Raw genomic sequence first — 25,399 nt, forward strand, 5'->3', positions numbered from 1 at the left:
TTACTTTTCGTTGCTAACCCTCTCTTATAGGTTAACTATGTCCCCTACTGTCAGGACAAGGATAATCAAACAAATTAAATTACTAAATGCAGATACATTAGTTCCCCAGTCTTGTAAATGCTTCCATTGGAAATAATAAATACATTATTGTAACCATGTATTAAAGTGACAGACCAAGTGCCAAAATCACAACAGCAGTGTCTGGAGTTCCTTATTGTTGTTTCAGTTTGACTGTCCCCTAAATGCTTGTGGTCTGTTCATAGAGATACTGCTAAAGCACCAAGGAGATGGTAAATGCATGTTTTTCAGCTTTACCATGCTCCTGTAACTTGTACTGCTATTTCGACTGGTCTCTTTCACTGCAGTTCATTGTACAATAGAAGTTCAAGCATTGCAATTTTGGTGGGATTAGTGAAACCAGTGGACTTGATGTCATTGCAACTAAGGTATTAGTTGCAATGGGCCAGGCCTGGTAACCGTAGATGAATCCAGATGGTATATATCCAATGAGATGTCTAGTGTACTTGCTTGGGGCCCAAGATCTGATTTTGAGTGAGCCAGCATGTTTCCTTTCAGAGACCCCTGGGCAGAAGAGACTGTTACTTTTAGAATCTAAGTATGTATAAATAGGGGCATAAATTCTTGGGATGAAAATATAATTTTGCCTCTTTATAAATCGCTGTTTATACCACACCTTGAACGTGCAATTTTGGGCATCTGTTCTAAAGTAGGATATCACACCACTAGAAAAAGTGCAGAGACGACCCACAAAATTGATAAAAGGAATGGAGCATTTTAGTTACGAAGAAAGGTTAAAACAAATTTGAAATCTCTTTATTTTTGAAAAACGGCGCCTCAGAGGGGATATGATAACATTATACAAATATATTCGGGGCCAGTACAGGCCATTATCTGGAAATCTATTCATAAACAGGGCTATACATCGTACACAAGGTCGAGCATTTAGGCTGGAAGAAAGGAGATTTAGTCTATGGCAAAGAAAAGTTATTTTTTTACAGTAAGAACACTAAGGATGTGGATTTCGGTGCTGAAGATGTGGTTTTATCAGAGTCCAAACAGATGCTTAAACAGCAATTGGATAAATACTTGCAAAAACATAATCTACAGAGAAATAATTTCTAATTAGTGGTGTAATAGCTTCTTGATCCAAGGAGATATTTTGGGGTGAAGAAGGAATTTTTCCTAGTTTGTTGCAAAATTGGAAGGGCTTCAGACTGTGTTTTTGTCTTCTTTTGGATCAACAGCAAAAACATATGTGAGGAAGGCTGAACTTGATGGACGCAAGTCTCTTTTCAGCTATGTGACTATGTAATTGCACTTGTCACATTCTAAATATGCACAAAATGAGGCAAGCTGATTTATATATGTCTTATGTATTTATGTTTCTTTTTGATACGACACTGGGACACAAGGGTTCTCTTGTATGCCAATAGCCATTGGCATATCAAAAGAAACGACTATCTAAGAGGGGAAAGAGAGGCATATGGTAGAAGTCAGTTATTTACATTTACAGGCAACTTGTGGTTAAAGGACTTTTAAACCTTCTGACATCTGTCACATTCTTATAAATTAATGTATATTGTAATGTAAATTAATCCCTACGGGCATCAGTCCTTTTGGCCCTACCACCTCTACCAAGTGACCAATTCATATATGCACTACACAAATTAAATAGCAATATTCTATAGTGCAACAATGAATTAAGCACCCATGGCTTGGCAGCTTGTCTAATTGACTGACTTCTGAGACATTTTATTTACTTTATTGTAATAACTATTGGCTGTTTTACTCTAATTTGGTGCCTTTGATTCAACTATATTTTGGGAGGGTCTATCCATAGAGGCTACATTCCAAGATAACTCTTATTACACCCTTGTAGACATACTTGAGCCAGTGATGCACTAAAATTGTAATACTAAAAGGGAAATTCTCTGTTGCAATGTATTTGTCTACTGTGCTCAAACTATATTTTTGTATTACAGCTACATTTTTATATATGTGTGTTATCACCTAATCACTGTTGATTTACACGGTGGGATTATTGATTCACTATTATTTTACACGCTATTCACTTTTTTACGTCTATTTTGTTTATTTAATGGAATTTTTGTGGTGAATTTTAGAAGAACTTTGATTTCACATTTGTATTTTACATTTGTATTTGTATTTTTTAATTTGTTAATGTAGTACCCTTATAATAAATAAAAAATAGGAAACCAAGGAGGCCAGCTCATGGGGAGGTGGTCTGGAAACCGCTAAACTAGCCTGTGAGGGGGGAGGCTTTCTTCATTCCCTATTTCCATCTGAGTGGCGCCCCATTCCCTTTCCACTTTGAAGCTCATACTCAGTGTCAAGTTAAAGAGGTTGTCTGCTCTCACTGGCTAATTTACCCCGACGGCTATGTCCCAGTTCTACTACTTGCCATTTAGTAATTTGATTTGCTTTCTCCACTTTCAGGAAAACCTTTGCATGCCTCTGATACCTTTTGAGCAATGATGCAGACTAGGGGATCGCCTTCATAAAGGCCTTTCTTAGCTATACAAATTGCCCCTGGCAACTGGCACTCTTCTGCTACCCAGGTACATGTGCCACTATGAGGATGTGCTGGAGCAAGGTTTCAGCAAGGAACAGTGTACAAAAAAATATTTTGAATCTTTAGAGCTCCATCTTCACAAAAATACAGGAGACAAACTAGAAGTTCCCCTTGGTGTGGCATTGGACCCCCAAGGTTTTTACACTCCTTTTTCAGAAATCAGCCATGCTCTTGTTGACAGAAGAGGGTGTGGTGGAATCTCGGTAAAAAAATAAATTTAGTAGGCCGAGATTACCACGTGGCATGTGTAAGTGCATATGCTGACGTATCGGTCGGTTGGTTGCACGTGGCAAGATACGATCAGTAGTGTACGGAGCATGTGCAAGAATACCGGATGTAGTATTCCCCTCCTCCATTGTGCTGGACAAGCCATGCGGTCAAGCAGGAAGTTAGTTCTTGTTCGTATTGATTGGTTAAGAGAATGTGCGGGTGGAGCTTAATATGGGAGGAGTTATGTGCCTATATAGGGAGCCTGCACTATTGTCCGGGGCTCAGAACTTGTTCTATTTTGGTGACACTAGTCCCTCTGAGTCCCTCTGAGTCCCGATCGGTGAACCGAATAAAGAATCTCTTCCTTCCTGAAGAACCTGTGTCCATCTCTCTGTGCTTGGCTTCCGTCAGTTTCTCCGGTATCATTTGGTGCATTGGCCGGGAAGCTCATCGTTCAACGGTAGCTGAGAAGCAGAGGCGTGAGACGGTCTATCTTTGCCCACGTTCTCTACGGCTGCACCCCTGAACTTCTGCGTGGACCTCCCTTCGTCTCGGCGCCACTGGTCTGTTGTCCAGGAGATCAGGAGTTCAGGAACGAGGAGGTAAGACGACCGCTGTTTTAGACGGCGGACCCACTAGGGGTATACCGATTGTGCGGTAGGCCCATAAGGGGTTTGAATTGTGTACGGAATCTGCCCCCTCCAGCGGAGGGAAGGAGCGAAGGCGCACCGCTGAATTGAACGCTCTTTAGTAAGACCGTTTAATTTGGTTTGGAGTCAGGCGGGGTTCTGTGTAAATAGCCCTAGCCGGACACCGGTGTCTTGTCTAGACTAGCGTTCTAGGGTGTACAATTTGTTCGCTAGGTCGGAGGGACCGGGAGACTAAGCGGCGTCTGTGTAAATTCGGTCCGCTAGCTCTCAACCTATCTTGGCTAAGTGGGAAGGCGTGTAAATTTGGAACCCACTAGACTTTTGATAGAGTAGATAGACTAAGAGGGTTCTGTTGTAAATTCCGCCCTCTAGTTCGCTATATGTGGTGCTTGGGCAGTGTGGCTAACCAAAACGGATGTAGATAGTTTTAGGTAGTCCATCAAGGTACTGGCCAATAGATTAGTTGGGAATTGTATATATGTTAAAGATTGTTTAGTAGCGTGTATATCTTGTTAGATAGCGTGAGCTCTGCCGTCTAGCGAGAGTGTTAATAGTGTGTAGCTGTATTATAGCGCACGGTACCATAACCCTGTATATTTACTGACACTGTATATAAATACTAATAATTGTCGTCTATTGCATGTCTAACACCATAACCACTATTAATTGTACTGTGATCCCGAATGGAATGTTAATGGCGCAGATATGGTTCATTTAAAAGCCTATAGAGACTCTATAATTGCTGGCATGAAAGCCGGATGAAAGAAAGCTATAAATATGTCTAAGACGGCTGAGGTGATACAGAAGAGTGATGAACCGCCCAGTGTCTTTTATGACCGATTATTGGAGGCATACCGCTTGTATACCCCCTTTAATCCGAAAGCCCCGGAGAATTCCCGAATGGTAAACTCTGCCTTTGTCAGCCAAGCCTACGGAGATATTAAGCGCAAGCTACAAAAGTTAGAAGGGTTCGTAGGAATGTCCATCACCCAACTAATGGAGGTAGCTAATAAAGTTTACATGAATAGGGAATCAGAGAGTAAGAAAGAGGAAGAGCGCAAGATGCGTAAAAAAGCGGATAAGCTAGCGGTAGCGATCGCAGGCGTAGATAGACGGGGCCCGGATAGAGTCGATAGCAAGTGGAATAGGGAACCCCTGAGTAGGAATCAGTGCGCATACTGTAGAGAAGAAGGGCATTGGAGAAGCGAGTGTCCAAAAAGAAAGCAGTATGAGAGAGACCAACCCAGGGCAGGATATGGAAACTTTAGAGGTTGAGCGAGAGGTAGAGGAGGCCCCGGAGGGAGTAATGGTAATAACAGAGGTAGTGTTAGGGAAGACAGATATTATCCCGCAGCGCAAAGGTCCTGCGATAGAGAAGATAGGGACTTTGTAGGATTGGCTGACACGGTCATGGAAGACTATTGATACCGACCGGGCTCCATCCCCCTTGGCCGAGCGGAGCCTATGGTCGATGTATCAATAGGGGGAAAAAGGAGTGCATTCATGATTGATACTGGTGCTGAACATTCGGTGGTGACTGATCTAGTTGCTCCTCCATCTGGAAGAACTATTACCGTAATAGGAGCAACTGGAAGGAGTGCTGCAAAACCGGTTCTTAAAAGTCGACTCTGTACATTGGGAGGCCACGTAGTGAAACATCAATTCCTTTATATGCCTGAATGTCCAGTCCAATTGCTGGGACGTGATTTGCTATCAAAACTACAAGCGCAGATAACGTTCCTACCAAATGGAACAACATCCTTAAAGTTTAATGGACCTTCAGGTATTATGACATTATCAGTACCAAAGGAAGAAGAGTGGCGACTTTATACAGCGTTGACTAGCCAAAACCCTAAGAGTGATGAATCCTTATTTAACATACCAGGAGTTTGGGCAGAGAACAACCCACCAGGACTGGCCCGCAATATTCCACCCATTCGAATTGAACTAACACTTGGGGTTTATCCAGTGAGCCTACGGCAATATCATATCCCGCAGAAGGCTAAGAAGAATATTCAATCTTATCTGGATAATTGATCACCAAAATCAACAATGAAAACCTAAGTTTTCTTGAGTGTAGCGCTGGGTGTAATAGAAAATACAACAGTGAATAGTGCTCTTGATTGCACTTACCCTCTTTAACACAATTGTATATATGAAAAAAAGGGAAAATATACAGATAATTGTGCAGTATATTAGGGTGAATCAAATTTTATAGTGAATTCTGGAGATAGAATCAAATTCACTCACATTTTTTAGAGCCTTTTACAGATATAAGGCTCTAAACTTCCTGGCGTCTGTGTCTTTTTTGGGTAGACCACACGACCCCCCTCTCACGATATACGTATACGTATTCTCCTCCACGTTCAGGTAGAAAAAAGACACAGGTAATCCAATCTGAGCGTAGTATTTCAAATACTATAAATACCAATGTAAATAAAATATAATATTGCTCACCTTCTTTAGAGCCTTTGATAACCGGCTCTAAGTATATTGGCCTAGTGTCAATTTGTGCGGTGACACTGCCCCTTTCTGGAATCACTTCAACAGGATGCAGCAAAGTTGGTTAAATATAAAAATATATTTATTATAAAAAAGGATATTCTAAAATTATGTATACAATTTACTAGAAAACAATAAAATTCGAAATGTCATATGTATAATACAAATATAATTGTTGCCAAAACGCGTTTCGCCGTCACACGGCTTACTCAGTCGGCTCCTGTTCTTCTTCTGAATAAAATCGCTTATATATCTTTAAATTGACCGCCAAAAGTCTCTTAATCTTCAGTCCGGTGTGTTTCCTGTGTCGCGGGTCAATGCCGTTGCGTCACTTCCTGTCCTTCGTACTACATCTCCCATGATGCTGTGTGGATCTCGGCGTCATTTCCGGTGTGCGTCAGCGGTGTTATGGGAAATTGAGTCCAAAGTAATATCGTTGAGCAGTTCGTTTTTAGTCCGTGATTGCATTTTGGGCATATAGTTTATATGTTTAGGGTAGGGGTAGAAGGAGACAATTATACCATTAATATTGAAAGCAATCATAACTTTAAAGAATATAAGATTCTTATATTTCCACTGTATTTCTTGTAAAACTTGGATGATATTAAGTGTGTCTTTGAGGTAGTTTTTGTTTTTTTGTACGATTGGTTGTAAACACTTGTCCAGGTATTCCGATAGTCTACTCGATACCGAGCCTATGCCTGAGACTATCGGTCTACCTGGAGGGTTGGTGGCATTTTTGTGGATTTTGGGTAGGTGATAAAATACAGGGATTTTTGGTTTCATGACGTTGAGGTATTTGTTTTCTCTATCATTCAGTATCTCTATTTCTTTCCCCCTCTGTAATAAGTTCTCAAATTGTGTCTTAATGTTAATTGTCGGGTCTCCCAATAACTTTTCATATGTGTCTCCATCCCCAACTAGTCTCAGGCCTTCTTGTAGATAATCTTCCGTTCTCATAACTACAATCCCCCCTCCCTTATCGTCTGGTTTAATCACTTTTTCCTTATTCTTCTGAAGTGTTTTTAATGCTGACCATTCCTCTTTACTTAAATTCATATGTCTCTTATCTTTGGGTTTGATTTGATTTATTTCCTGCATGACCGCATTCTCGAACGAAATCATCTCTTTGGATATAAAGTTATTTGGAAAAAAAGTGGACTTTTCCTTAAGATCAGTGTGTATATATTTTGAAGTTGGGGTCTGATGTGTTAGTTTATCTGTTCTCATAAAACATTTCTTTAGACATAGCTGTCTTTTGTATTTGTTCAGATCTATAAAAATATCAAATTTGTTTAGGGGTTGTGTGGGAACAAACTTTAATCCCTTGTTTAAAATCTTTTGTTCGGCCAATGGTAGGTGGTTCCCAGTTAGATTAAAAATTATTGATTGTGATTGTACTGATGTCTTCCTTATCTTGTTGTGTGTCTTTCCTCCTCGGGTGCCCCTCCTCTTAAATTCCTTTGTCTTTTGGGGGGTATTCTGAGGGGAGTTTGTATTGTGTGGGGATTGTGCTGCTTTGTATTTCCCTTTTTGGCGTCCCTCCTGAAAAAAATCATCATCTTCATTGTGTCTGTTTGTTAAAATGTCAAATCTATTAGTGGTGAAATTGTTACTTTTTTGTGTTTCTTTTCGATTTCTCGTGAGGATGGGTGATCTCTCCCTGGCTTTTCTGTTTGGTTCATATCTTTCCTTTGTAGGGGTTGGTGCAAATTTATTGATTCTTGGTTGTGGTTGGGGGAGTCTTGAATGTGGTGACCTAACTCTAGAATGGTGTCTCCTATCCCGTGAATTGTTATGTTCCCATTGAGAATGTGTAGGGTTTGGATTGTAGTTATTCTCCCTTCTGTTTACATAAGCATGGTTATTTCTACTCTGTTGTAGGGAGTGATCTCTTCTAGTGTAATGATTATGGTGATTATCGTTATGTGTATCAGTGTGTTTCTTTGTTGCATAGGTGGTGACTTGATTATTGTCATAGTCGTACCTGTCCCTCCTGTATTTCTTTCTTTTAATATTTATAGTTTCAATCTCTGTTTTGTCTATTTGTTTTTGAATTGTCTTTGTTATGGTTTCATATTCTTCAGAAGTGGTATGGTTTAAAAGTTGGGTTTGAATTTCATTAATGTCTTTATCTAATTTTTGTAAAGTGAGTTTTCTCCTTTTGATTAACATCTTCATGGTTGTGAAGGAGAAGTTTTCTAGCATTTCCTGCCATTCTTCTATAAATTCTTCCTCCCCTTTATCAAATGTGGGATATTTGTTATATCTTAGACCTCTAGGGGTAATTTTTTCTTTGATATATTTCTCTAGGGTCGCTACTTCCCAGATTATTTTAACCTCTTGGTTCATACATTTAGTTAATTTATATTGACATTCTCTTAAGTCATAGGTATTGGTCTGAGGTTGGGAGTTGTGCGTTGAAGTGGGGGTATCAAACATAGTGTCTATATTTGTGCAATAGTTCTTTCTCCTTTCAAACAGTGACATTTTAGCTGCCTCCACACCTACAAGGAGTAGGATATACAAAAAAGTTCAAAACACACAAAGATGTCGAATAGGTGGCGCTTATGTATTTGTGTACAATTCTAAAATAGCCGCTAAAAACACTCCGTGGGTACTCCTATAAACGAACAAAAGATTTTAAACAAGGGATTAAAGTTTGTTCCCACACAACCCCTAAACAAATTTGATATTTTTATAGATCTGAACAAATACAAAAGACAGCTATGTCTAAAGAAATGTTTTATGAGAACAGATAAACTAACACATCAGACCCCAACTTCAAAATATATACACACTGATCTTAAGGAAAAGTCCACTTTTTTTCCAAATAACTTTATATCCAAAGAGATGATTTCGTTCGAGAATGCGGTCATGCAGGAAATAAATCAAATCAAACCCAAAGATAAGAGACATATGAATTTAAGTAAAGAGGAATGGTCAGCATTAAAAACACTTCAGAAGAATAAGGAAAAAGTGATTAAACCAGCTGATAAGGGAGGGGGGATTGTAGTTATGAGAACGGAAGATTATCTACAAGAAGGCCTGAGACTAGTTGGGGATGGAGACACATATGAAAAGTTATTGGGAGACCCGACAATTAACATTAAGACAAAATTTGAGAACTTATTACAGAGGGGGAAAGAAATAGAGATACTGAATGATAGAGAATACAAATACCTCAACGTCATGAAACCAAAAATCCCTGTATTTTATCACCTACCCAAAATCCACAAAAATGCCACCAACCCTCCAGGTAGACCGATAGTCTCAGGCATAGGCTCGGTATCGAGTAGACTATCGGAATACCTGGACAAGTGTTTACAACCAATCGTACAAAAAACCAAAAACTACCTCAAAGACACACTTAATATCATCCAAGTTTTACAAGAAATACAGTGGAAATCAGACTACATCCTAGTCACTGCAGATGTTAGTTTACTCTACACAATCATCTCGCACACTAGAGGAATAGAGGCCACACAATTCTTTCTGAAGAAAGATGATTTTTATCCTGATGAACAAATTAATTTTATAACAGATGGAATAGAACTTATTTTAAATAACAACTATTTTTGGTTTGACAACGAATTCTTTTTACAGAAAGTCGGTACTGCAATGGGGACCAGGTTCGCTACTAGCTACGCAAATCTCTTCATGGCATTCTGGGAGGAGAAGTTCATAAATAACAACGAAGACTGGGAGGCGAACCTGGTCTCCTACAAGCGGTACATAGACGAAATATTTTTTATCTGGAAGGGTTCAGAGGATCTTTTAAAGTCATTTTTAACCTTTTTAAACACCAACGACTGGGGAATTAAATTAACCACTGAGTATAGTAAAGTAAGCGTAAATTTTCTAGATCTCACAATTTTTATAGAAGAAAATCAAGTTAAGACAAAAACCTTTTTTAAATCAGTAGATGTGAACAATTACATTTTTTTAAACAGCTGTCACTTTTCACCCTGGTTAAAAAACATCCCAAAAGCACAGATAATGAGGATCCGCAGAAACTGTACAGACACAAGCACGTTTGAAACCCAAGCCATAAGAATAAAAAACCAGTTCATAGAGAAGGGTTACGAAGAAAAATCCCTTTTAAATACCATTAAACAAATAGAAACTATGGATAGATCCTTTTTATTGAAATATAAACAAAAAAAACACAAAAGAACACAACATCTTACCTTTTATCAGCAATTTTAATCAGGAGAGTAACAGAATAAAACGAATAATTAGTAGACACTGGCCAATGTTAAGGAATGATCCAATGCTGTACTCTATTTTACCAGAGAAGCCTAGATTTATATACAGGGGAGCACCCAATCTGAAACAAAAATTGGTACACAACCACATAAAAGACAAAAAAACCACCCCTTTCTTTCTTCAGAGTCCATACAGATGTTCAAACAGCTACTAGATGCATACTTGCAAAGACAGAATATTCAAGGATATAATCTTTCAATGTAGGGTAATAACTGCTTGATTCAAGGATAAATCTGACTGCCATTCTGGGGTCAATAAGGAATTTTTTGTCCTAGCTTGTTTCAAAATTTTTTTTTGTTTTTTTTTTTCTCTTTTGGATCAACAGCAAAAAACAGGTGTGAGGAAGGCTGAACTTGATGGACGCAAGTCTCTTTTCAGCTATCTAACTATGTAACTATGTAAAAGAAAGGTTTTTTCGGCTGTGGGCTATGCTCAGCCTGTAAAAATACAAAGAGTGTGAAAAGACACGTTACAGAATTTTCAGATTCAAAGAAAGAAAACAAATATAAAATACGAGAAATGACTACCTGTTTTTCAAAGAGAGTTATATATCTACTACAATGTTCCTGTAATCTTCTATATGTGGGCAGAACAAAGCGTCCTTTATACGTAAGAATAAACGAACATATACGAAACATAAAGAAAGGGTATGAAAAACATAGCGTTTCAAATCACTTTAAAGAAGTACACAACAACGATCCTCAATTTTGAAATTTTTCAGCTATACAGATGGTCACCTTAAACTGGAGAGGGGAGGATGAAATAAAAAAGCTAGGAAAAATAGAGACAAAGTGGATTTTTAATCTAAACACCTTAGCCCCTCTTGGTTTAAATGCGGATTTCGAACTTTGCCATTTCCTTTAACTTCTTAACTTTTTTCACCTTTTTAATCATTTTTAAAGATGAGATCCATTCTAAATATTTTTTAAATATTTTTAAAAAATTAAACCCTCCTAAGAATTTTACGCCTATAGCAATTTGCACAATAACTAAACAGAATCTCTTCAAAATAAACTGAACTAGTAACTCTAAGTCAAACATTTTTTGAATAGACTGTATTTCCTATAAACTTCATTGCTAATAACTATTTTTCATTCCTATCTCTTACTAAATAAGAATTAAGAACATTTTTATAATTATAACACATATTGAAAAGACTCGGGGATTTTCAGTCTGAGTGTTTAATGTCATAACAATCTACAATTCCATAATGTTCATAACACAGACAACATGTGACCCCTTGAACCCCTAGAACCTATGCTGCTAATAATGTAAGGAAGTCCAACCATTTTCATTGTATTTTACTTCTATTTTTATTTTTAAAGATGAGAACACCCCACAGTCAAACCTGTAGGGATGGTTATATTGTATCAGACTAAGAAACCCACATACCAAATATAGACAAGTCTCTGGTTTATTACATTTTTATTTTTATTTATTATTTCAATATTTGCACATTGCTGTTAATCTTATATTCTTTAAAGTTATGATTGCTTTCAATATTAATGGTATAATTGTCTCCTTCTACCCCTACCCTAAACATATAAACTATATGCCCAAAATGCAATCACGGACTAAAAACGAACTGCTCAACGACATTACTTTGGACTCAATTTCCCATAACACCGCTGACGCACACCGGAAATGACGCCGAGATCCACACAGCATCATGGGAGATGTAGTACGAAGGACAGGAAGTGACGCAACGGCATTGACCCGCGACACGGGAAACACACCGGACTGAAGATTAAGAGACTTTTGGCGGTCAATTTAAAGATATATAAGCGATTTTATTCAGAAGAAGAACAGGAGCCGACTGAGGAAGCCGTGTGACGGCGAAACGCTTTTTGGCAACAATTATATTTGTATTATACATATGACATTTCGAATTTTATTGTTTTCTAGTAAATTGTATACATAATTTTAGAATATCCTTTTTTATAATAAATATATTTTTATATTTAACCAACTTTGCTGCATCCTGTTGAAGTGATTCCAGAAAGGGGCAGTGTCACCCCACAAATTGACACTAGGCCAATATACTTAGAGCCGGTTATCAAAGGCTCTAAAGAAGGTGAGCAATATTATATTTTATTTACATTGGTATTTATAGTATTTGAAATACTACGCTCAGATTGGATTACCTGTGTCTTTTTTCTACCTGAACGTGGAGGAGAATACGTATACGTATATCGTGAGAGGGGGGTCGTGTGGTCTACCCAAAAAAGACACAGACGCCAGGAAGCCTTATATCTGTAAAAGGCTCTAAAAAATGTGAGTGAATTTGATTCTATCTCCAGAATTCACTATAAAATTTGATTCACCCTAATATACTGCACAATTATCTGTATATTTTCCCTTTTTTTCATATATACAAGTGTGTTAAAGAGGGTAAGTGCAATCAAGAGCACTATTCACTGTTGTATTTTCTATTACACCCAGCGCTACACTCAAGAAAACTTAGGTTTTCATTGTTGATTTTGGTGATCTTTTATATGTGGTGGGTTTATAGGAGTACCCACGGAGTGTTTTTAGCGGCTATTTTATAATTGTACACAAATACATAAGCGCCACCTATTCCACATCTTTGTGTGTTTTGAACTTATCTGGATAATTGCATACGGTATGGTATCCTAAAATTCTGTACTTCCCCCTGGAACACCCCATTGCTGCCTGTTCAAAAGCCCGGTACAGATGAGTATCGCCCTGTGCAGGACTTGAGAGCAGTCAATGATGCGGTTGTAAGTATACACCCAGTTGTGCCCAATCCGTATAACCTGCTTGCTTTAATTCCGGGCGGGGCTACCTATTTTACAGTCTTAGACCTCAAAGATGCCTTCTTTTGCCTCCGAATTGCTGCAGAAAGCCAATGTATCTTCGCTTTCCAATGGGAAAATGCTGTAACGGGCTCGAAACGCCAGATGACTTGGACAAGACTGCCCCAAGGGTTTAAAAATTCACCTACCCTATTTGGTTCAGCTTTAAGTCAAGACTTACTGGATTTCAAGTCCATCCCAGGAGAGTGTGTATTATTACAATATGTAGATGACTTGCTGATAGCCGCAGTTACAAGAGAAATATGTCAGCAAGCAACACACGATCTACTACACATTCTCTGGAAGGCAGGATACAAGGTGTCTAGGAAGAAGGCTCAGTTGTCTAAAATTGGATATGAGCACAGCCAATTCATACTGAATTGGCACAGATACATCGATGATGTGCTTCTCTTTTGGACAGGATCCATCCCGAAATTTCAACAACTGGTCAATATCCTAAACGACAATGACATTGGCTTACAATTTACATCGGTCATTGATGAGAAGACATTAGAATTCCTGGACCTTAAAATTATACTTGATATCGACGGTACCATATCCACTGAACTACATAGAAAGGCCACGGCTACCAACAGCCTGCTGCACTGGCAGAGTCACCATCCTTTTAAACTCAAGGCTGGCCTACCCTATGGCCAATACTTAAGGGCCCGGAGAAATTGTTCCAGTGAAATTGCCTTCCAGAAAGAAGCGAAAGACATTAAATCAAGATTCAAAGAACAGGGTTACCCTAATAGAATTCTAAAAAGTGCCTACCAAAAGGTTAGCAATATGGATAGATCCACATGCCTTCGTTCCTCTAGACCTAAACCACCCAAACAGACTATAAGATGCATCAGCACTTTTGATCAGTATTGGGAACCCGTGAGAGAAATTCTCACCAGCCACTGGCCAATTCTGGTACATGATAAGGAACTACAAGATAATATTACTCCCTACCCCAGCCTTACGGCACGAAGACCCAAAAACCTAAGAGATTCCCTTGTCCATAGCCATCTGGAACCTCCCACCACTATGCCATGTTGGTTATCACAGACGAAGGGCACCCACAAATGTGGCTCTTGCAAGGCGTGCAAATACATTAATTCCTCCAAATTTATCCTATGCACTAAAACCAACAAGCAATACCCGATTCGGGATTTTATCAATTGCAGCACTACCAGAATCATTTACGTTATCACGTGTAACTGCAAGATACAGTACATAGGTAAAACATACCAACAATTTCGGAGACGCATACTACAACATGTGAACTCAGTTACCAATACCAACATCATCACACCAGTAGCCAGTCATGTCCGCTCCCAACATCAAGGGGACCCCTCTAACTTACAGTTTCAAGCTATTGAACGTCTATCCACTAATGCCAGAAAGGGGGACTTTAATCTAAGATTACTAAAAAGAGAGTCTAAATGGATCCATGAATTTAAAACCCATACACCCTCAGGTCTCAATGAGGAATTCAATTTCACTCCATTTATTCATTAACACTCCCCAGTTCTTTTTCATCTCTGGGACAAAAGATATCTATGTTCTATTCCCTTTCCCCTTGTGAGTTAACTCAACCCACAGTCCACTGATAGAAGTTCTGCTTTCTGACAACCCCCTTTTATTTTTTCTGCAACCAAGTTATTATCTCTCTGTGCGAACAACAAATTATTTTCTACTCTTTAATAATTCAATTTCACTCTCAATTATAACAAACTGTTTAGTAAACTCTGAGCAAAATTGTCAATGCTCTCCATATTCTAATGTATCTAAGCAATTTTGGTATTTAACCCCTTAAGGACCAAACTTCTGGAATAAAAGGGAATCATGACGTGTCACACACGTCATGTGTCCTTAAGGGGTTAAATTCACTTGGCAATTTACCAATTTCCACTTCTCCTCCATGTATGGATAATGCTAGTCATTTAGCAATCTCTAAGTCTCTCTATTTCTAATTTTTAAAAGACATTGGTTGAATTTTACCAAAAATAGCACTCGAAGGGTTAAATCCAAAAACAGCACTCAAAGGGTTAAATCCTTTACCCCTCCCACCTTAATCATTTGGGACTTCTCATTGACCCACTTTCCTGGACCAATGAGATCCAACCCTTCCTCCTATTTAAACTGAACTTGAACAGGAGCTCAGTTCCCCTCTGAAGAGCCAGAGTGGCGAAACGTACGTCAGGGGCTCTCACCTGGTGTTATCCAGCACACTGCATTATCAGTGTCACATTCTATCCCTGTCAAGATTTTCTAACAGGGTTAGACACACGGCAACACTGACTCATCTGCTCTATCTAGAAGCAAGTTCAGCTAAATTTTTCTCTAGCCTGTTTTGGCTTTCTGCTGGGAGGTTGGGACTTTATATCACTGCACTAGCGATCAGGAGAAATCAGGCTTTTTGCTAAGGGGTGCCCTCGAAGGCACGAGTTGCTAGGGTCACTAGTGACAGGCAGATAGTCTCCTTTACTATACACCATATTATCTGCAGTTTTCTCTCCCCCCTCCCCTTTTGATTATCAGTTTTGTATTTAAGCTTTTCAGGAGCTCAGTCATCCTTTCACGCTTTACCAGTATTAGCGATTTAAATACTGCAAATTTACCGGTCTCTCCCAGAACCTTGGTTTAGCAGTCTGAGAATCTGCCAAAAGTTGTTTGGTCAATTTGGCTAGTATACCGACTCAGCTACTTACTACCTAAACGTCTGTATATATGTGCATTATAAACGGCAAGCTTATTTCATTACAGACCGCTTGCACAGCTACTTTACCGCTATAATGTCTCTAAATAGTGTTTTGAAAATGGCAAGCTCATCTATTTTTTTTGATATTTATAAATATTTTATTTTTCATTTCATTTTTCATTTAAAATTTCATCCACATCCATATAATACATTTACATCCATATAATACATTTACAAAAAAAAAAAAAAATAGGTTCAATATATTACAGTGAATTAAATATTAGACATATTAGACATATTATTGTTGAGACCATTTTTTTTTCCTCTCTCTTTTTTATATATTGTTTTTACAAAGTCCATACTCAAGACAACAAAAATGCTCATTCATTAGACTCTTTCCCACACTTCCACGAGGCTACTATCTTGCCTTAGGGGGAATTTGGGGAGGGGGGGGGGGGGCGTTTATTTTTTAGGACTTATAGTATCTATTCCAAGGGGCCCAGATCTCGTCATATTTCTCTTTGGAGACTTTGTTTGTTACTATGCCTGCTTCCATCCTACCTTGGTAATCCACTTGTATACAAATCTCGTGCCAATCTAACGGGCCCATAGTTCTCCAATTTCTAGCCATAACTAATTTGATTGCCATAAAAATGTGTATCATTAAGATTTTAAATTTTATCTTGACCCTTGGCATATCTAAATGAAACAGGAACATTTGGGCCGTGATAACCGTTTGTATTTTCAAAATAAGATTTACCAAATCAGACAAGATTATTTTCATAGGTTTCAACTCCTCACAGTCCCACCATATGTGAGAAAATGTACCTAATTCCCTGCCACATCTCCAACATTCTGGTAGAAGTGTGGGTTGAAATCTATGGAGGCGAGTAGGCACCAGGTACCATCGGTATACTAGTTTAAGTATACTTCCCGTACGTTTACCCCATGTATGTATCTTTTTACTAATTGTAGGCCCGAAAGCCAGTTTTCAACCGGCAAGGAGAACTTAAGTTCTTGCTCCCATTTATTCATAGCTGACACTTTATCAATTTGATTTTGTCTCCTTATGAATTGGTTGAATCTGGAAGCAATTTTTTTTCTATAATGGGATAATATAAACTGATCGATTGGAGAGGTTTCTGAAAAAGTCTTTCCCATAATAAAAGATTTTATTCTTAAGTAATTAAATATTTCTTTAGAAGGAAGATTATATTTAATCTGTAATATTGGGAATGACAATACTTTGTTATCCTCTAACAGTTCTGTAAATCTTACAATTCCGCAATTTTCCCATTCTTGGATGTTTATATCTTTTATATAAAATTTTAAGCATGTTAATGGAGCATTTCTTGATATGTGGTTGGTGCCATATTTTTTCTTTAGATATTTTACTATATAAATCATTGTGTTGTTCATCGGATTGTTGGATTTTATATTTTTTACAAATTCACTATCGCACCACAAAAGGAATAGAGGTTCGATATTACAAAAATCCGATTTTTCGATATCTAACCAAATTGGTCTTGGTATTGTAAAGTTATCACACTTGATTAAGTGTGCAACCATATTATTCATGTATAGTTTTTGTACATTCGGAAAAGATACTCCCCCGTCCCTCCAATGTCTCTGTAAGATTTCCAATGACACTCTAGGTCGTCTGTCCTGCCAGATATAATCTGTTATTTGTTTCTGAAGACCGCGTATCGTCTGGGGGGACACTCTCAACGGGAGATTTCCAAATAAGAATGTCAATTTAGGAAGTAGATAGGAATTTACTGCTTCGATTCTCCCCAACCAGGACAATTCTAACCCTCTCCAATTTTTTAGAGTATTCCTAAATTGGATTGCGATTTCTGTATAGTTAAGTTCTCCAATTTCTCTAAGTTCCAAAGATAGTCTTACCCCTAAATACTTTATATTTCTAACTTCCCAGTCACAATTGAATTCCTTTTTAAGCTTTTTTTCCCCGGGCCTGCTTAAACCTTTTGTCAAAATTTGTGTTTTCTTTATATTTAGTTTGTAGCCAGAAATGTTACCATATTCTTTAATAAGTCTGAATGTGGCTGAAATAGATCTGATAGGGTCCGTAAGAGACAATAGAACATCATCTGCGTAAAGTGTAATTCTATTCTCCATTGTATTCACCATTAGCCCGCTGATACCCTCATTCTGTCTAATCGCAGCTGCCAATGGCTCTATAGAAAGGATATATAAGAGGGGTGCCAAAGGGCAACCCTGTCGCGTCCCATTTCTAATTGGGAACCAGTTCGATTGAAACATAAATCCTGTGACTCTGGCTTGAGGATCTTTATATAGGGCCATTGTACATTCCTTATATAGACCATCTATGCCGAAGGCCTTCAAGACCTCTTCCAGATATTTCCAATTTACTCGGTCGAAGGCCTTCTCGGCATCAAGGGTAACCAGGGCAAAAGGGGACGAACTATGACTTGCATGGTATAAAACATTCAATAATTTCCTGATGTTATCAGACGTACCTCTACCTTCTACAAACCCGCTCTGATCAATATGTACAATATCTGGTATATTTCTTTTAAGTCTATCAGCCAAAATTCTTGAGTAGACTTTGATGTCTAAATTAATAAGAGAAATTGGTCTATAATTTGACGTATATATTGGGTCCTTATCTGGTTTAGGGATTGGCATTATGGAAGCCTGGAGCATTTCTGGTGGAATTGCTTTGTGAGTGGCGAATTCATTAAATGTCTTCAATAGATATGGGGAAATTATGTCATTAAGTTTTTTATAAAAAATTGATGAAAAACCGTCTGGACCTGGGGCTTTACCAACTATTAGTGCTTTGATGGTGTTACTGATCTCCTGTATGGAGAATGGCATGTTTAGCTGGTTTAGTTTCTCCGTAGCTATTTTTGGCAGGTTTAATTTGTCCAAGAACTGCTGTATTTCCCATTCGGACGGGTCTTTATGTTTTAAATTGTATAGACTTTTATAATATTCTTCAAATGCATTGGCTATTTGAGTTGGCGAAATACATTTTTTATTATTATATATTTTATGGATTGAAGTTTATTTTTATTTTTTAATTTATTTGTAAGATTTTTCCCTGTTTTATTGTTTCCATAGTACCATCCTTGCTTTAGTGTTAGCAATGCTTTATTTATTTTCTCTTGGTTTTTTACTAGGATTTTTTTCCTAATCTCCTTAATATCCTCCAAGGTATTGTAATCTAAAGTAGTCTTATGTATACGTTCCAATTTTGCCAAATCAATATTAAGCTCATTCAGCTCTCTTCCTTTCTTTTTTTTTATATTGGCACCTAATTTAATGAGACATCCTCTCATATATGATTTAAAAGTGCACCACAACATAGCGTTAGAGACATCCCCAGTATCGTTGTTTTCAAAAAACTCTTTAGCCTGAATGCTCAGTTCTTCTACATTGATTTCTGATTTTAATAAAGTTTCATTTAATCTCCATCTGTCTCTGCTTTTATATTCGGGATTATTCTTTATAACTAAGCATACTGGTGCATGGTCAGACTATGTTATAGGTCCAATTGTCACTTTATTAATTCGATCCAAAGTGCCAGCCCTAACCAGAAAATAATCGATTCTAGTATATGACTGATGGACATTTGAATAGAACGTATAATCTCGCGCTTCTGGGTTTAGTGTTCTCCAACAGTCATATAAGCAGTTTTTTGCTAGAAAGGTCTGCATCATTGATGATCCTATTTTTTGACTTTCATCTTTATTCTCCGGCTTGCTTCTATTCCTATCTACTTTGGTATCTACAATGCAATTAAAATCCCCACCAATAATCAGGCTTCCAGACGATACGCGGTCAACCTTTTGTAATAAGCTTTCCAAAAATCTATATGGAAGTTGATTTGGAGCATAAATATTTACCAGGGTATACAGTATATCGTTGATTCGAGCTATTACTATTAAAAACCTGCCACCAGAGTCAGCCTCCTCATAAACAAGCTCATATTTCAGACTACTTGAAAAAAAAATTGCTACTCCTCTTTTCTTATTTTTTCCAATCAAATCAGCTCTATGGACCACTTGATATTTTTTATAGTTCCATAGCTTAGTCATGGAGTTAACCCAGTGTGTTTCCTGGACGAAACCAATATCCGTTTTGCTATCCATCAGTAATTTGTACAAATATCCTCTTTTCTGTCCTGAGTTTAAACCCCTTGCATTAATAGATAATATATTAAGTGACATCTAGCCACTGTTTCCCCCAATCCCTCCTCCATTCTAACCTCCCCTCAATGCATATATGTGCATTATAAACGGCAAGCTTATTTCATTACAGACCGCTTGCACAGCTACTTTACCGCTATAATGTCTCTAAATAGTGTTTTGAAAATGGCAAGCTCATCTATTTAATGATCATACCGCTTGAACAGACGCTCTGCTATATACACTCAGTAGCAGGTATTTAGTTAGCAGCTTACACCGCTGTATACACTTTGTGGCTTTGTATCATTAACAGTATAACCCTTTCGACTTTGTAAGTCACAGTGGCTCACTGTTTTGTTCCACTGTCTCCTGGTGTTGCCACATTTTTTATATATATATTTATATTTGTGTTTTGGTGGGTCACTATACCAACCGCTACTTTTATTTTTAGTTATAATTAAAAGCTAAGTTTTATTGTTGGGAATTAACTACCTACTTTTTCCCACTTCAGTTTCCCTCCAGATTGAGGGAAACCCACTATATCAGGATTATTTCTACCTATTTTTCCTGTCCTTTCTCTCTACGTTCTTTCTACTATTTTGTATTTTTGGTGAATTTATTTCACTAGGGGTTAACCCCCAAGTAGGAGAAATCCACTTATATATCCCCCCCCCCCCCCTTTTTTGACCCCATTGCTGCCTGTTCAAAATCCCGGTACAGATGAGTATCGCCCTGTGCAGGACTTGAGAGCAGTCAATGATGTGGTTGTAAGTATACACCCAGTTGTGCCCAATCCGTATAACCTGCTTGCTTTAATTCCGGGCGGGGCTACCTATTTTACAGTCTTAGACCTCAAAGATGCCTTCTTTTGCCTCCGAATTGCTGCAGAAAGCAAATGTATCTTCGCTTTCCAATGGGAAAATGCTGTAACGGGCTCGAAACGCCAGATGACTTGGACAAGACTGCCCCAAGGGTTTAAAAATTCACCTACCCTATTTGGTTCAGCTTTAAGTCAAGACTTACTGGATTTCAAGTCCATCCCAGGAGAGTGTGTATTATTACAATATGTAGATGACTTGCTGATAGCCGCAGTTACAAGAGAAATATGCCAGCAAGCAACACACGATCTACTACACATTCTCTGGAAGGCAGGATACAAGGTGTCTAGGAAGAAGGCTCAGTTGTGTCTGCCAACTGTCAAGTATCTGGGATTCCATATCTCTGAAGGTCAAAGGATAATGGGGCCAGAGAGAAAAGAAGCTGTGTGCCAAATACCAATACCCAAGAATAGAAGACAAGTGCGGGAGTTCTTGCGGGCAGCAGGCTTCTGTAGGATATGGATTCCCAGTTATGCGATATTGGCGAAACCACTGTATGCAGCTATCAAGGGTACAGAACACGACCCCTTCTTATGGACCCCAGAACAGCAAAAGGCATTTGAAGATGTGAAGAAGGCTTTGATGAGTGCCCCAGCATTAGGTCTAGCTGATCACACACGACCATTCTACCTGTATGTACACGAGCAAAGAAGAATGGCTGTGGGAGTATTAACACAGTACTTGGGATCATGGCAAAGACCTGTTGCCTATATGTCTAAGCAACTGGATGCAGTGGCCAGTGGTCTTGCACCTTGTCTAAGAGCCGTAGCTGCAGCCGCCCTGCTGGTAGCTGAAGCCGATAAACTCACTCTGGGTCAAGAACTTTATGTACGAGTCCCACACGCAGTACAGACGTTGTTGGATTACAAAGGCAATCATTGGTTCAGTAACAGCCGCATGACCAAGTATCAAGCAATGTTGTGTGAAAACCCAAGAGTGCATTTAGAGACTGTCAATACCTTAAATCCAGCTACCCTTTTGCCGCAACCTACTGAAAGTCAACACGATTGTTTGGAGGTGATGGATGAAGTATTTTCAAGTAGACCAGATCTTCGTGATTTTCCCATCCAGAACCCTGATGTCCAATATTATACAGACGGCAGTAGTTATGTGAAAGAAGGGATTCGCTACGCAGGATATGCAGTAACAACGATAGACAAGGTGATAGAAGCTCGGCCACTGTCAAAAGGAACATCAGCACAGAAGGCAGAATTAATAGCACTAACACGAGCGTTACAATTGGCTGAAGGTTTAAGAGTGAACATCTACACGGACTCCAAGTATGCGTTTTTAACCACTCATGCCCACGGAGCTTTGTATAAAGAAAGAGGACTATTGAATTCAGAGGGCAAATAAATCAAGTACGCAGCTGAAATACTACAACTATTGGAAGCAGTATGGGAACCAAAAGAAGTTGGTATTATACATTGTCGAGCGCATCTGAGAGGAGATGGTGATGTAATCAAAGGAAATCGGATGGCAGATAATGCAGCTAAGCGTGCCGCTGAATCAGGAAGACAGGAATATGTGGAACATATAGCTGCTCTTATACCGACTCCACTGTCTCAATGGACTCCAGTTTATACAGCTCAAGAAGAAGAGTGGTTAAAGACTGAACCTGGGAAATACCTGGAGAACAAATGGTATCAGTTAGAAGATGGGAGAATAGTTATTCCAGCATCACTAGCGGTAGAAATTGTCCAAAACTATCACAACGGGACACATTCTGGAAGAGATAGTACAGAAGAATCTCTCAGAAAACATTTCTACATACCAAGATTGTCCAACTTAACTCAAGCCATTGTACGAAGATGTGTAACATGTACTAAAAATAATGCAAGGCAAGGACCAGTAAAACCACCAGGAGTTCAGTATATGGGGGGACTCCCTATGTCCGATCTACAAATTGGCTATACAGTTATGCCTAAATCTGGTGGACATCGCTACCTACTAGTAGTTGTGTGCACCTATTCAGGCTGGGTAGAAGCATGTCCTACTCGTACAGAGAAAGCAGGAGAAGTTGTGAGATTCCTGTTGCGAGAAATAATACCCCGATATGGACTACCCTGCTCTATAGGATCGGACAATGGTCCAGCCTTTGTTCACCAGTGCCTACAACAACTGACTCATATGCTTGGTATTAAGTGGAGACTTCATACGGCATATAGACCTCAGAGTTCTGGTAAAGTAGAAAGAATGAATAGAACTATTAAGAATCAGTTGGCAAAGATGTGTCAGGAAACCCAACTTAAGTGAAACGTTCTTTTGCCTATAGCTCTGTTGCGTATTCGAAGTACACCTACCAGAAGGATGGGTCTCTCTCCTTTTGAAATCATGTATGGGCGTCCACCTCCCGTACTTGGTAACTTAAGGGGGGATTTGAGTCAGTTGGGAGAAGGAATTACCCGGCAGCAGGTTGTAGAGTTGGGTAAAACTATGGAGGAGGTACAGAAATGGGTACAAGATAGATTACCTGTGAATATTTATCCCCCTGTTCATAGTTACCATCCAGGAGATCCAGTGTGGATTAAAGAGTGGAATAATATACCGTTAGGGCCTAAGTGGAGGGGTCCTTATGTTGTTCTTTTGTCTACCCCTACAGCAATAAAAGTGGCCGAAGTGACTCCGTGGATTCATCACTCCAGGGTTAAACCAGCAGCAGTAGATTCTTGGCAAGCTACACCAGATCCAGAGAATCCCTGCAAGATCCGGTTAAAGCACACGACTCAGTCGGAGTGACGAGGAAACCTTACAATTATTGTTTTTACAGAGATTGGTGAGTGTTTTGACGGCCATAATAACGCCTGTCCGCTCAACAACGTATTATTAAAAGTCAGGAAAGTCTCGAAGGGACCCCTGTGAAGACGAGCAGAACTCCATTCCCTGCAGCCCTTACACCCTGGAAGCTGAGGTGCCATCGCACGGACGAAGACTGAGGATGCAGCCGACGAAAGAAGTGTTAATGATAATGTTTATTTATATGTCTTTTTACATTCAGGAAGGTAGAAGTACCGACACTTCTAGCTGTGCGGTTTGCATTAAGACTACTAGAACAGGTAATCATATTTCCCAGACCCTAATTTGGCATTCGCAATATGAGTGTAAAGGAGATGTGTCTAGGTGTAGATACCTAAATATAGAGTATAGTGTATGCCATTTAGGAGTAGGAGAACCTAAGTGCTTCAATCCAGAGTATCAACCCCGTACAATTTGGTTGACCCTCAGGAATGGAGATCCTCAGGGGACCCTAATAAATAAAACTGTGTTAGAAACCGTATATTCTTCGGGTGTTCTGCTATTTGATGCATGTAAAGCGATATCAAGTGGTAGAAAGCCGTGGAATGTATGTGGGGATCTTAGGTGGGAGAGAACGTATGTGTCTAACGATAAATATATTTGTCCCAGTAGTAAAAACAAGTATGTAAGTCCAAGATGCCCAGATACGGAATATAATTTTTGCCTATATTGGTCTTGTGTGGGGTGGGCAACTTGGGGACAGACAGCAGACCAGGATATGATTGTTACTAAGTTGCCTACCAAACCATACTGTAAGTCTATGGAATGCAACCCAGTCCATATTCTTATAAATAATCCTGACCAATTCTTAGACAGATATGGTAACTTATTTGGGTTTCAAATATATGGGACGGGTTTAGACCCTGGGACAATATTGTTTATAGGGATAGAGACCGATACTGTAACATCCCAAACTCATCAGGTATTCCATTCTTTTTATGAAGAGATGAGTATAGATAATAAGATCCCCCATAACGCTAAAAACCTGTTCATAGATTTAGCTGAGAGTATTGCTGGTAGTCTTAATGTAACCAACTGCTATGTGTGTGGAGGTACTAACATGGGAGACCAATGGCCTTGGGAAGCCAAGGAGGTAATGTCCGGTTCTGAGGCAGTTGAACAATTAATATCTTCACAAGCCGATTATCAGATGAGTGTTAGAGGTAAATTTGAGTGGAGATTGAAAACCTCCATCATAGGTTATGTTTGCATAGCAAGGAAAGGAATGATGTTTAATACTTCTGTAGGAGAATTAACTTGTCTAGGGCAAAAAGCTTATGATGATGATACAAAGAATACAACTTGGTGGTCGGCTTCAAATGTCTCAGAACCATCTAACCCGTTTGCAAGATATGCCAATTTAAAGGACGTATGGTTTGATTTATCTATCACATCTAGTTGGAAAGCCCCAGCAAATTTGTACTGGATCTGTGGTAAGAAGGCCTATTCGGAGTTGCCACAGGACTGGGAAGGGGCATGTGTGTTAGTTATGCTCAAACCATCCTTCTTCTTGTTGCCTATTGAAACAGGTGAGACTTTGGGAGTTAAAGTGTATGATGTGAATCATAGGAAGAAAAGGGGACCCATAGAGATAGGCGCCTGGGAAGATGATGAATGGCCTCCCCAGCGTATTATAGACTATTATGGGCCAGCCACTTGGGCAGAGGATGGTACTTTCGGATATAGAACCCCAATATATATGCTCAACCGCATTATAAGGTTACAGGCGGTGGTTGAGATAATTACTAATGAGACCTCACAAGCGCTCAATCTTCTAGCGAAGCATAATACCAGGATGAG

At 39.0% G+C, this 25,399-nt stretch overlaps 1 protein-coding gene across 1 annotated transcript in view; it reads left to right on the forward strand.

Annotated features, from left to right (window-relative positions):
- LIMD1 (LIM domain containing 1) overlaps positions 1-25,399 on the forward strand; it is a 331,045-nt gene that overhangs the window by 259,068 nt on the left and 46,578 nt on the right. The gene's annotated exons all lie outside the window — the stretch shown is intronic.

This window comes from Pelobates fuscus, chromosome 4 (genome assembly GCF_036172605.1).
Source record: "Pelobates fuscus isolate aPelFus1 chromosome 4, aPelFus1.pri, whole genome shotgun sequence".
In the NCBI taxonomy this organism is placed as follows: Eukaryota; Metazoa; Chordata; class Amphibia; order Anura; family Pelobatidae; genus Pelobates; species Pelobates fuscus.